We start from the raw sequence: 13,682 nt of genomic DNA on the forward strand, positions 1-13,682 counted from the left end.
GACGAAGCATCATTCACCAACAGCGATAACGTAAACCGGCATAACATGCACTATTGGGCAATGGAAAATCCAAGATGGCTGCGACAAGTGGAATATCAGCGACGTTGGCGGATTAATGTATGGTGCAGCATTATGGAAGGAAGGATAATTGGCCCCCATTTTATCGATTGCAATCTAAATGGTGCAATGCATGCTGATTTCCTACGAAATGGCTCTGAGTACTATGGGACTTAACTACTGTGGTCATAAGTCCCCTAGAACTTAGAACTACTTAAACCTAACTAACCTAAGGACATCACACACATCCACGCCCGAGGCAGGATTCGAACTTGCGACTGTAGCGGACACGCGGTTCCAGACTGTACCGCCCAGAACCGCACGGCCACTCCGGCCGGCCCCTACGAAATGTTCTACCGATGTTACAACAAGATGTTTCACTGCATGACAGAATGGCGATGTACTTCCAACATGATGGATGTCCGGCACATAGCTCGCATGCGGTTGAAGCGGTATTAAATAGCATATTTCATGACAGGTGGATTGGTTGTCGAGGCACCATACCATGGCCCGCACGTTTACGGGATCTGACGTCCAGGATTTCTTTCTGTGGGGAAAGTTGAAGGATATTTGCTATCGTGATCCACAGACGACGCCTGTCAACATGCGTCATCGCATTTTCAATGCATGTGCGAACATTACGGAAAGCGAACTACTCGCTGTTGAGAGGAATGTCGTTACACGTATTGCCAAATTCATTGAGGTTGACGGACATCATTTTGAGCATTTATTGCATTAATGTGGTATTTACAGGTAATCACGCTGTAACACCATGCGTTCTCAGAAATCATAAGTTCACAAAGGTAATGTATCACATTGGAACAACCGAAATAAAATGTTCAAACGTACATACGTTCTGTATTTAATTTAAAAAACCTTCCTGTTACCAACTGTTCGTCTAAAATTGTGAGCCATATGTTTTTGACTATTACAGCGCCATTTGTTACTAAGCGAACAAAGTGGTCCAACTAAAACACTCATATTTCTTTGCGTACTACATGAATATGTAATAAAAAACGGGGGTTCCTATTTAAAAAACGCAGTTGATATCCGTTTGACCTATGGCAGCGTCATCTAACGGGCCAACCATAGCACCATCTGGTTTCCCCCTTCAAGCTAGACAAGTTTCGTTCTTTGTAGTTTTTTCGTTTGACGCTCATTTCGTGAGATATTTGGCCCGGTCACGATCAATGGACCACCCTGTATATGCGCGTTTATGGTACAACATAATCGCGATTGCAGTCCTCATCGTGAGTCGTATTACAAAAGCTGCGCCTGGCGCATAAACATCTCCCAGCATTTGGGCCATTAATGTCTGTGTGCTGATGTCGTCGCCTTGGAGTTCCACGAAACTCCCAGCGAGACCTAAAAATAAAACAAAAGCTCCCGAACTAACCAAACAAACGTAATTCACTGATTTCGTTAACGTCTATTGTCGTGTAAGATCTCTCGACATGTTGTTAACAGCTTCTCGTTGATGGGTTTGTGTAATAGCCTATGGGCTTATTCAATACCTATGCCAATTAAAGGAAGCGACTCGCAGCTGTTACGATATTTTAAAATGGATATCTGCATCATGCTTTCAAGTAGTTAAATTCTGTAAATACGGGCACAATATTTATTAAGATCACTTCGCGAGTTGGGCATTCAACAGATAGCACATAACCTCCGATACGCGAGTGTGTTTTTACTTAAATGAACACGACGGTTTGGTGTCGCTTTACGCATTCGTTGTATACTGCACGGATTTGCAAGGTGTATTTCTTTCTGCTCATTATCTACTGAGTGTTAAATATAGATTCCACACCACTTCTATGGTCGGATGGTATTAAGCAGCAGTTGGAAGTAGCTTTTGGCAGTGTTTAATGGTCCTCGTGACAGAAACAGTCTCTGCAAGGAAAACAGACCTATCAAATAAGGCAAAAGCTGTACTAGCTTAAGTGAACCACTTCCTCGCAAAAGGCAAGGATACAACAACACTTAGGCCCTCAATGACAACAGTTGCAATAGTCTGGACTGCAAAAACATTGTGGAGATACAATACGCTTCGTAAGTAACTTAATGTGGGCACCAAGGTACATGATTTTACACTTCATTATACAAGTACATTGCTTCGTAATTATATTCTTCAGATAGCAAGCAGAAACTAGCAGAACAGCATTTATGAGGTCGTACCAGTTAGTGAAAGTAAACTGTATCCCCTTGGCGCAGCGAGCTACAATCTTCAAGGAGAACCTCCGTACGATAGCTGAGTGAGAGCGAAATTCCTTGTGTATTAATGAAGAATTTGAAGGCACAGAAACGCTAATGAAAAGAACAAAGAAAATGGTCACGCCGTATATACGGTAAGAGGAAGCATATGTAAAACGACAAAAGCTGTTCTATCGTATTTCTGTTTTATACAAAATAATGCAAAAGGGTAGAAATATTACGGCTTGAAATGTAGCTTGGTATGTTTTCTAATCTTGATTGCAAATGCAAAGCCAACTGATAAATAAAGAACGATTTGGTACTAAACGCTAGAAAAGTTTATTCTTTACAGAACAATGTCGTGTAATTTTTAAAGGAACGTTAGAAGTAGACATTTAGCAACTAAGGCAATTATTTTTGGGACAGAAGCTGCAGACACTTTCCATAACGAGGAGAAAGGCACTAGTATTTGAGACAGTATGTATAAGTTTTGTTTGTATCTTTTCACTGTAATTTGTTTAGGCTGCGCTAATGTATCTACTTGTTAGAAAAAAAGTTCAGTCATTCATTAAAAGAAGAAAGAATGGAAGTCATAAGTACTCCAGATTTTGAGGACAGGATGTCCGTAGGATGTCTTCAAACCACAGTTTTAACAATCCCTCGACTACACAGTCTTTCACACTTCCGTTTGTTCGTCTTGCGACGGCCCTTGATCTGGATATCGCAAAGACGAATAGTGTTGCCCCATTGAGCTTCCCAAAGTGCCACACAGACCATCCCAGAGAATACCAGAGTCCCCAGAGACCATCCCAGAGTGCCCCAGAGAGCATCCCAGAGTGCCCCAGTGAGCTAAAACACTAAGAAGAATCGCTTCTCGGCTTTTGGCAAGATCAATGTGTAGAAGTCTGTATGAGATAACAAAGTAATAAACAATGTGGGGAACAGACACAGCTGCGATGCGAGATAGTTCTCGCCAGCAGACCTTGGGCCAGTGTCCTGGGTTCATTCCCAAGCAGCAGTGTCATATGGTGTGAAGGCATCTGAAGCGGTTGATGGTGACATGTACATCGTACATTTCAATGTACGATCGTCTTGTGTGCGTCTCCTGCATATATGTGTCTTTTGGAGATTATTTATTGTAAGAGAGAGTGTGTGTGAATTCCTAAGGGACCAAACTGCTTAGGTCATCAGTCCCTAGACTTACACACTACTTAAACTAACTTAAGCTAACTTATGTTAAGAAGAACACACACACTCATGCTCGAGGGAGGACTCGAAGCTCCGGCGAGAAGCCACGCAGTCTGTGGCATGATGCCTCAAACCACGCGACCACACCGCGCGGCTATTGCAAGAGAAGCTATGTTATTCCACCTTGTTGGAAGAAGTTGTTCACTTCAAACGTTGTAATGACGAGTTGGTTATTCTTTTTTTTTTTTTTTTTTTTTTTTGGCTTGATAATGCTCTTCTGATCGAAACCTGTAGTATTGAGCACAAAAATAAACAGATATTGGTCATTTACAGTGAAGTTGCTTAATTATTTTATAGCTGTAAAGCCCCACCTCACCATAGATCTGAGATATAGAGGCCAGCTCTCAGTGTCAACAAGGATGAGAGTCTCTGCACTGTGTATTAACAATCTACATCTGCATCCATATTGTGCAAGCTACCTGACGGTGTGTGGAGGTGGGTACCTTGAGTACTTCTATCGGTTGTCCCTTGTATTCCAGTCCCGTATTATTCGTGGAGAGAAAGATTGTCGGTATGCCTCTGTGTGGGCTCTAATCTCTCTGATTTTATCCTCGTCGTCTCTTCGCGAGATATACGTAGGAGGGAGCAATATACTGCTTGACTCGTCGATGAAGGTATGTTCTCGAAACTTCAACAAAAGCCCGTACCGAGCTACTGAGAGTCTCTCTTGCAGAGTCTTTCACTGGAGTTTATCATCTCCGTAACGCTTTTACAATTACATAAATGATCCTGTAACGAAGTGCGCTGCTCTCCATTGGATCTTCTCTATCTCTTCAATGAACCCTATCTGGCACGGATCCCACACCAGTAAGCAGTATTCAAGCAGTGGGCGAACAAGTGTACTGTAACCTACTTCCTTTGTTATCGGACTGCATTTCCTTAGGATTCTTCCAATGAATCTCAGTCTGGCATCTGCTTTACCGACGGTTAATTTTATATGGTCATTCCATTTTAAATCACTGCTAACGCCTACTCCCAGATAACTTATGGACCTAACTGCTTCCAGTTGCTGACCGGGTATATTGTAGATAAATGATAAAGGATCTTTCCTTCTATGTATTCGCAGCACATTACACTTGTCTACATTGAGATTCAATTGCCATTCCCTGCACCATGCCTCAATTCGCTGCAGATCCTCCTGCATTTCAGTGCAATTTTCCATTGTTACAACCTCTCGATATACTACAGCATCATCCGCAAAAAGCCTCACTGAACTTCCGATGTTATCCACAAGGTCATTTATATATATTGTGAATAGCAACGGTCCTACGACACTCTCCTGCGGCACACCTGAAATCACTCTTACTTCGGAAGACTTCTCTCCATTGAGAATGACATGGTGCTTTCTGTTATCTAGGAACTCTTCAATCCAATCACACAATTGGTCTGATAGCCCATATGCTCTTACTTTGTTCATTAAACGGCTGTCGGAGCCACGACTAGGCGGCGTCTGTATCTCGTAGCGAAGAGACTGTAAGTGCGAGCGGCCTCTTTGGCTGCCGCCAACCGTCCTAAATTGTGGCGACAGAGGGCCCTCATGGAAGACTAGCTCAGCAGGTGTGCTCCTCTGCATCCGCCAGATCCCACGCAACTGTTACAGGCATCTGACGCAAACCTGCAATTCTGCTGCCAACTTTGATGCCCGTGGATTGGTATCGGTACGTGATACGACTTCCCTTTCCTGCCCCTCTTTCCCCCTCCCCCAAAATGTCTCCCCATCTTAGTTGTGTAGTGTAGATAAGCGAAATGTGATTTTGGGGGCGGGGGGGGGGGGGGAGTGGTAGAGCTAGATGCAGGTTGCAATGAGGAGACGGGAGCCGAAACGGAGGCCAGTGCCGAGCTCCCGTCCACGCCCCAGAACACACCCTGAGCCCTCCCGCGAACACCAGGGGAAAAACCGGACAGAGGGTGCGCATCCCCCCTCCAGAGGCTGAGCAAACAAACGAAGATGGGAGCGTCTCGACACCCGCAAAGGGACCCGACGCGGCACGTGGGGCAGCCGCCGGGAAGAGAGTCCCATCCCCAGTCAACGGTGGCTGTCGATACGGCGATGACCGTGAAATGGCCTCGATGAGACACTGAACTTACATCTATATTCCCTTGGTCTGCCAGTATCCCTTTTGCTGTATCAGATACTCCGTCCACCAGCAACACAGGCATGTCTGTTGGTTTGTATTAGCGCTGGCCCTGCAGGCAATGTTACTTCGGTAAACAAATGTAAACTTTCTACGTTTGTTTTCGTGTACAATTCCAGCTAACATTGCACTACTTGCTTCCACCTTGTCACGTGCTAACAAGTAGACCACATCCTGCCTGTCCGCCAGAGCCGTATTCAGGCAGCGTTCTAGCCATGAAGACAGCAGTTTTGGCTGCCACACCAAATTGGACGTGACGCCTCAGGAGTCACTACGAGCAGCCAGTCATCGTCTCGAGCCTCCGCTTCTCCAGCGTTGGCCTCCCATGGACTCTGGCCATCAGGACTCTATATCTGCCTCTGTGATTGTGTACAAAGACTGCCTTTTAAGATATGGTCTGTCTGGACTTACACTTGTACTACTGAAAATTCTGCAGTGACTGATGTCCATCCCGGACATATGCCGGTCAGCCAGAACACTATGACCACCGACCTACTGTCGATATAAACCCGTCCAGGTGAAAGCAGCGTCAGTTGGCGAAGAAGGAATGCTAGTCAGACACACGCACGTTGCGTTTAGTTCCAGTGAACGTGCTGTCTTGTGTAGAATCTCTCCGAGTTTGACCGTGGACAAATTGTGATGGCCCGGAGGCTCGGCACAAGCATTTCGGAAACTGCTCTACTTTTCGGGTGTTCGAAAAGTACTGTGGTGAGTGACCTCAACTCGTGGGGAAACCAACGTGAAACCACTTCCAGACGTCGTGGGGAGGTCAAGGACGGCCGCCGACGGAGCGGGGCCTGCGAGATCCGGATGCAGCGAGGGCTTCTGCGTCCAGGCAGGCACAGAATCTGGAAGGAAAATGCCTGCGACAGGATCACGTGGACGGATTTGATTCTGGCGGCGTCTCAGCAAACTTCTCGGTCCCTGCAATAGAAACAGAGAACATCCAAGAAAACGTGCAACTGTGTCTCGCTCCCGTACCTCCGTCCGCCATACAATTTGTAAAAGCCCGAATCGTTGGTGTGATACTTTGCCTGTCTGGACGGAGTTGGCATCGTCTGCCGTGAAAGGTGCGGCACCTGAAGTAAGGTGCGGTGGCGCCGTCCGTGTAACAACTCCGCCGGCGACTGTTGGTTGAAAATGGTTCAAATGGCTCTGAGCGCTATGGGACTTAAGTTCTGGAACAGCTGAGTAAAACTGAACGTACTGAGCCTACTTTCCCTTTACTTTTTCTTATTATGTCAACACTGATCCACAACATTCTAGTGCAACGCAATCTGACAGCTCAAAAAAATTACAACCTGAGTTCAAATAATCAATTCAAAAGAATGGCGCTGACTAAAAAGAAATCTTAACAATAACCTATACATTTGATTAAGCACTTACCTCACACAAATCTTCTTTACGCGAACCACTGCAATACAGCGAGCGTCAATACTACCAGCTAAATAAAAGATTCTAACTAGTAAAGCCACTAACTACTAATAGGCATGTGGTTAGCAAAGAAAAGATCTTGTTGCAAACCAAATAATGTATTTTTTACCTTAATAATGTGACATCCAGTTCAAACACGAATATAAATCGTCATTGACATCTAGTACAAAGGTATATAATCATGAATAATATGCAATCTCCAAGTCGAACATGTACAGATCGTTAGCCTACGCTAACACTTCAGACGTCTACCCTCCATCAATGCTAAATTCTCACATCCAACATCCGTCACTGCTGGCTGTTCACCTCCAACTGCCCAACAGTACTTCCATCACTGCTGGTGACCAACTTCCAACTGCCCAACACTACTGGCGATTAACTTCCAACAACGAGTCCAACCAGCCACACAGCTACACAGAGCTGCCAACACAGAAGCAGCCCACTTACACTGTGTCGCTTGGCTGTGAGCGAAAGCAACAGAACCTGGTCTCTTCTGTGGGAGGCATGCCTATGGACTGTTGGCGGACCGGTACACTCGTGGTGTGGTTGTTGTCGCAGGTGGCGGAAAATTGTTCAAATTCTATTGCAATAAATTGAGGTCCGTTGTCAGTCACAATCACTTCAGACAGATGCTTTTGGCAAAACACCGATGACAAGGCCTATATTGTGGAACGAACGCAGAGGAACCACGAAGGGAAATTTGCTGGAAGTGTCAACATCAATGAGCCAGCGTGTATTCCGGTAAGCACCCACCAAATCTGTGTGCAAACGTTGCCAAAGTGCTTGAGGTTTGGCCCGTGCAAAGAACTGCTGAGGCGGGGCTAACTGATATTCAGCGCAGGCCTGGCACTGAAAAGTCGACTGTTGAATTTGCGCATCCAGACAGTGCCAAGTGCAAAGACGTCGTGCCGACAGCTTGGTGCAGCAAACGAAGCACGTCAGGTTGGAGGGCCTGGGGAACCACTACAAACATGGCTGGTCATCATTGGTGCGAACCAAAATGATACGTTGGTGAACTGCAAGGGTGTGCCGACAGGCAAAATACCGGCGAACCACAGAGCTACGAAACTGTCTGGCTGAACGCGGCCAACCAGTGCGGGTGTAGTGCAACAGAAACTGCAGATACATGGCTGTGGCCTGGACGTCTTACCGATGGTTAAGCGAAAAGCTATGCGAAGCATCTGTGTGTTGTGCATCAATGTAGCAACAAGGTACAGAGGTGTGACCGAATGCTGAACCTGGGCATACAGGGAGGCGAGAGAGAGCGTCTGCGTTGCCATGCTTAGAAGTGGGCCGATACACAATTTCATAGTGGTAATTTGACAAAAGAAGAACCCACCGTTGCAGCTTCTGCGCGATGCGAGTTGGGACTGGCTGCGAAGGGCTTAACAAAGATTTCAGAGTATTATGGTCAGTCAACAGGTAAATATTTCTGCGTAAATGAGACTGGTGAAAATGACACAGACTGTGGTGAGAGCCTCCTTTTCAATTGGCGAATAATTACTTTGAGCTTTGTTCAACATCTTCTCAGTAAAGGCAATCCGCATGTCGAGAGCACCAAATTTTTGTGACAAAATTGCACCGACGCCATAACAGGAAGCATCTACAGCCAAGACCACGTGTTTGGCTGAATAAAATTCAGCAAGGCATCGACCACTAACAAGGGGAGGCCGCCAATTGTGAAATTCAGATTCGATTCATACTGCGCGTAATAAAAGCTCATGGCCAGAGGTGTAATGTGGCAAAGCACCAAGATGCACTTCTCAGCCGTTGTCGAGAAAATCGACAGTTAAAAGAAACCGTTAAGGTGAAATACTCTCTACGATTAACAGTTTTTTAAAGCGTCGTGGCGCAGCGGTAAGCGCTCGGGTTCGTAATCCGAAGGTCGCCGGATCGAATCTCGCACCATGCAACTTTTTTTTAGTATTTGTTTTTTGTAATTCAGATGTGTATATATACATATATATATATATATATATATATATATATATATATATATATATATATTTCCCGGCAATCAGTTGTAACAATTATGCATATAATAAGTTGTTGAAAGTCGTTTGTCGTGGAAAAACTGGCGACGTCGAACATCATTATGTTTTCCGCAAACAAAGTTGTATTTCACAAATGTTATTAATTGTCTTCATAATGTTAACCACGTATAGTTAACGGAAGACGTAGAAACGATATTCCGAAACGAATACGTATAACGTAAGTCAAACGTTCGAATTAGAATAGAGACCCCACGAACACAAATTCGCTGTGGCAGGTATGAAATATAAACTCCGTTACTCGCTCGTTACACTTGATGGACAGATGTTGAATGGGCCGGAACGAGCCGCCGCATAACAGCGTAGTTGCCTGCTAACTTCGAAAGAAGGTAGATGCGGTCCCTAGCGCAACTTATAACATCGTCGAAAATCAGTGCGGACGGGAGAGTTTTGGTACACCCTGTTAAAAAAACGGAAAAATGGAGGCGGTACAATTGGAGAGCGATCCGCCTTCACCAACATGCATAAGCAATTCATTAATAGTTTATATATATATATATATATATATATATATATATATATATATATATATATATATTTGAATTACAAAAGGCTAATAATTAAAAAAAATGCATGGCGCGTGATTCGATCCGGCGACCTTCGGATTACGAACCCGAGCGCTTACCGCTGCGCCACGGCGCTGTAGAAAACTGTTAATCGTAGAGAGTATTTCACCGCAACGGTTTCTTTTAACTGTCGATTTTCTCGACAACGGCTGAGAAGAGCATCTTGGTGCTTTGCCACATTACACCTCTGGCCATGAGCTTTTATTATGCGCAGTATGAATCGAATCTGAATTTCACAATTGGCGGCCTCCCCTTGTATGCAAAGCATTTTGAAACTTCTGGAAAGCAGGGTAAGCGAGGCAAGGGAACCGCTATTTCAGCGGCGTTAGGAATAAATTGGATGTAATACGTGAGCTTCCCTAACACAGACTGCAGTTCCCGCACATTGAGTGGGGATGGAAGGTCACGGATAGCAAGCAAATGTGATTGCAATGGGTGTAATCACTGGCTGCTAGTGGCATGTCTTAGTACTCAGTCTGAAAAAACACACATTCTTCTCTGTTACACTCGAGACAAGCTGCAGACAATACTTGAAACAGAGTGTGAGGATTGCTAACATGTTGTTCAGGAGTGCGACATGAGACGACAATGTCATCTAAATAGTTCGAGCAAAGAGGAACTCTTGCAGTCAGGTGCGCCAGAAAGCGCTGAAAACTGGCGGGTGCAGAAGTACCGCCAAACGACAATCTCAAGAATCTGAGGAGACCTTGATGAGTGTTAGCGACAAAGTCGTGTTGCGACTGCTCATCCAGAGGTATTTCTAAGTAAGCGTCGCGCAAGTCAGTTTTGGAAAAGTAATGATCTGCATCCCGTTCAGCCATCAATTCTTCCAGGCGTGGAGACGGATAACTGTCAGTGGCTGTTTTAGGATTCAGTTTTCTTAAAATCGGCGCACAACCAGAGTCTGCCTGACGGCTTCTTTAGTGTAACAAGAAGGGACTTGCACTGACTGGCAGTAATGGCTGCTACGACCCCAATTTATAGCAAAACAGTAAGTTCCTGAGTCACGTCTCGAAGAGCCTGAGGGACAGGACCAGCTCTAACAAAACGTGGTTCTGCATCATCCTTCATTGTGACATGGGCAACAAAATATTGTCTTTGCCTAAATCCTCAGAAGATAAATCCTGAAACTCTGCACATAACTTAGCAACACTGTCCCGAAGATCAAAGGAAGAAACAGAAAGCACATTTCCTGAATGATTAACAAACAAAGAGAGACTAGACCAAAAATATTAGCACTCTCTTGTATGGAAAGAAGTGTCTTCGTCGGATTTCGGAAAGTCGCAGGCACGCTACAAGTACCTCAGAGAGGAATGTCTTGGTAGCTATACGCCACCAGCATATGGCGCGATGTGCACAACTTTGGTTTGCCAAGCAATAAGTAAGGGCTACGGTTGAGCAAAGTCACTAAAGCTCCAGTAAGTTGAAAATGGACTGATTCTCCAGCAACAGTAAGAGATACAAAAAGTTTGTTGTCTTCACGTAGCACTGCAAATGTTCTTTTGCACTAACGACATTGTGCAGCTTTACAACACGCTACACACTGTTGATGAAGAAGTAGCAGAAGGGGGTGTCATACGTTTCTGTAAGAACACAGATTGTACATGTCGCTATTTGCCACAAAAAAGCAAATCACTTCACATGAGGGGGCGAGACCGTAGAGCATGTACTGTACTACGGCAAGGGCACGATTTCACACATTGTGCCAGACGCGACATGTGTTTATGTGAGCAGTTTAGCCGTAGCCGGCTGGACCGCTACTTGCAAGCTGTTTGGGAAGCCTGTTTACTGTACCTATCTACAGATCAAACAGGAGGTACCTCAAAAGCCTCTGCCGCGCTTTCGCAGAAATCCTTATAGTGTAAAGACAGCAGAAGGTTTTGGAAGGAAAGTTGTGAGTATTTCAGAATCTGTTCCTGAATTCCAGATTGTGATGTCATCAAGAGTCATTGCATCACTGTTCTATTTGCCATAGTCACATTTGAATCTACATTGTCGAGTAAGGCATTGCAGTTCAGTCACCCACTGACGGTATATCTGTCCTTGTTGCTTACGCAACCTTAACGATTTGTACCGGTCAGCCGCCACTTGTACTCTGCTACTACTCGGTATGCGCTTGCAGAAGGTCCTCATATTGTCCTAGCTCAGGGCGGGATGTGGGAAACAACCGCCATGTCCAAGAAATCAGACAGCCGAGTGGTTCTAGGCGCTACAGTCTGGAACCGCGCGACCGCTACGGTCGCAGGTTCGAATCCTGCCTCGGGCATGGGTGTGTGTGATGTCCTTAGGTTAGTTAGGTTTAAGTAGTTCTAAGTTCTAGGGGACTTATGACCTCATAAGTTAAGTCTCATAGGGCTCAGAGCCATTTGAACCAAGAAATCAGAACGTTTGTTGAGCCTTGGCTCGCTCATGCTAGGCGTTGGATTAAACCTTGGTTGCTATTCTGTGTTTAGTCTCCCGCGGTTATCGCGATTATGCTGTTATCCTCTCTTTCCGTGGGTGGCAGCAGCGGTGTGTGTCGATATTCGCACCTTGGAATGTCTTTGGCCTGGCGCTTATAGGTTCCGGCTGGGCTGTATGTGGGGAGTTGGTCGATTGGCGTGGAGCAGCGAGGAAATCTCCGTGGCGCGTAGTTTGGCCAAGCCCGCTGGCGACCTCTATGTGATGTCGGAGTGTGTGGGGCTGTTCCGATTGCTACAATGTTCGTGGCTCACCGATCCTGGACATGAAAGTTGAATTTTGACTTAATCTACCAGCAGGTCACGACTGGTGACATTGTGTCGTTTGGAGTTCGTTGTCGGCTGTTGGGATATTCCCACGAGGAACAACATTTGTTTTCAAGTTGGCAAATTTTAGCCACCCTCCGGTGGAGTTTAACTGTGCTTGGTTATTTGAATTGAAGTGCACGAGCGGAATCTTGTGCCTCATGGCAATTAACTTTCCAGTTACCTGCCCTGGCCGTTGATGTAAATTCAGTGTTTGAATTCCACGCCGACCCTCAGAACTTCTGAGCGCCCTTGGGTGTACTGCCTTTTCTTGTTTGTTCTTGTTGTTTGTACTTGTATGGCATCTAGCCGATTTTTAGATAAAGGTTGTTTTGCCCTTAAGGCATCGCCGGCCGGTGTGGCCGTACGGTTCTGGGAGCTTCAGTCTGGAACCGCGTGACCGCTACGGTCGGAGGTTCGAATCCTGCCTCGGGCATGGATGTGTGTGCTCTCCTTAGGTTAGTTAGGTTTAAGTAGTTCTAAGTTCTAGGGGACTTATGACCACAGATGTTAAGTCCCATAGTGCTCAGAGCCATTTGAACCTTAAGCCATAAGATGGATTGGGCCTTCAGCCTAATTTAAGAATAGTTTTTCGTAAAGCCTTTGCCATTTTTAAAATTAATTTTATTGAGTCTTAAGTGTTGGGTCTTCATCCGATTTTTAATTTGTTTGCTCTTAAAGTGTCAGATTCTTTGGGCCTCCAGCCTAATTAAAGAACTGTTTTAAGATAAGGCTTTACCTTTTAAATTTCTGATTTTGGTTGAGCTTTAAGTTATTGGCTTTCAGCCGTTTTTAAATTAGAGTGGTGTTGCCCTTAAGGCATGAGATTGTACGTCGCATTCAGCCACTAATTAAGTTCCACAACTAAAGCTGTGTTTTTTTTTTTTTTTAATTTTCTTGGCTCTTGTAATGTTTGATCAAATATAATGTTGCATGTTCGAGTGTAACTGACAGCAGCTTATTTTGGCCCCTTTCCACAACTTAAACTACCTGTCCTTCCCCTGCGGGTTTAGCAGGGCGTCTCATTTGTCACTACGTTTATGTAATGCACTGTGATGTGTGTGCTGAACTTTTCGAGCTACCCTGTCCAGGCTACCTTCACCTCGTCAGACTCACGAAGAGGCGACAAGTACGTAGGTGGTGCAGGCATTGGCGCTGCCGTTGGGTAAGCAGTCTTGTGTGAAGTCGTCTGCGCCGCCATGAAGTGAGTCGTCAGAAAAGTTCACGATAGCGCTG

The sequence above is a fragment of the Schistocerca serialis genome, chromosome 8 (assembly GCF_023864345.2).
Source record: "Schistocerca serialis cubense isolate TAMUIC-IGC-003099 chromosome 8, iqSchSeri2.2, whole genome shotgun sequence".
Classification (NCBI taxonomy): domain Eukaryota; kingdom Metazoa; phylum Arthropoda; class Insecta; order Orthoptera; family Acrididae; genus Schistocerca; species Schistocerca serialis.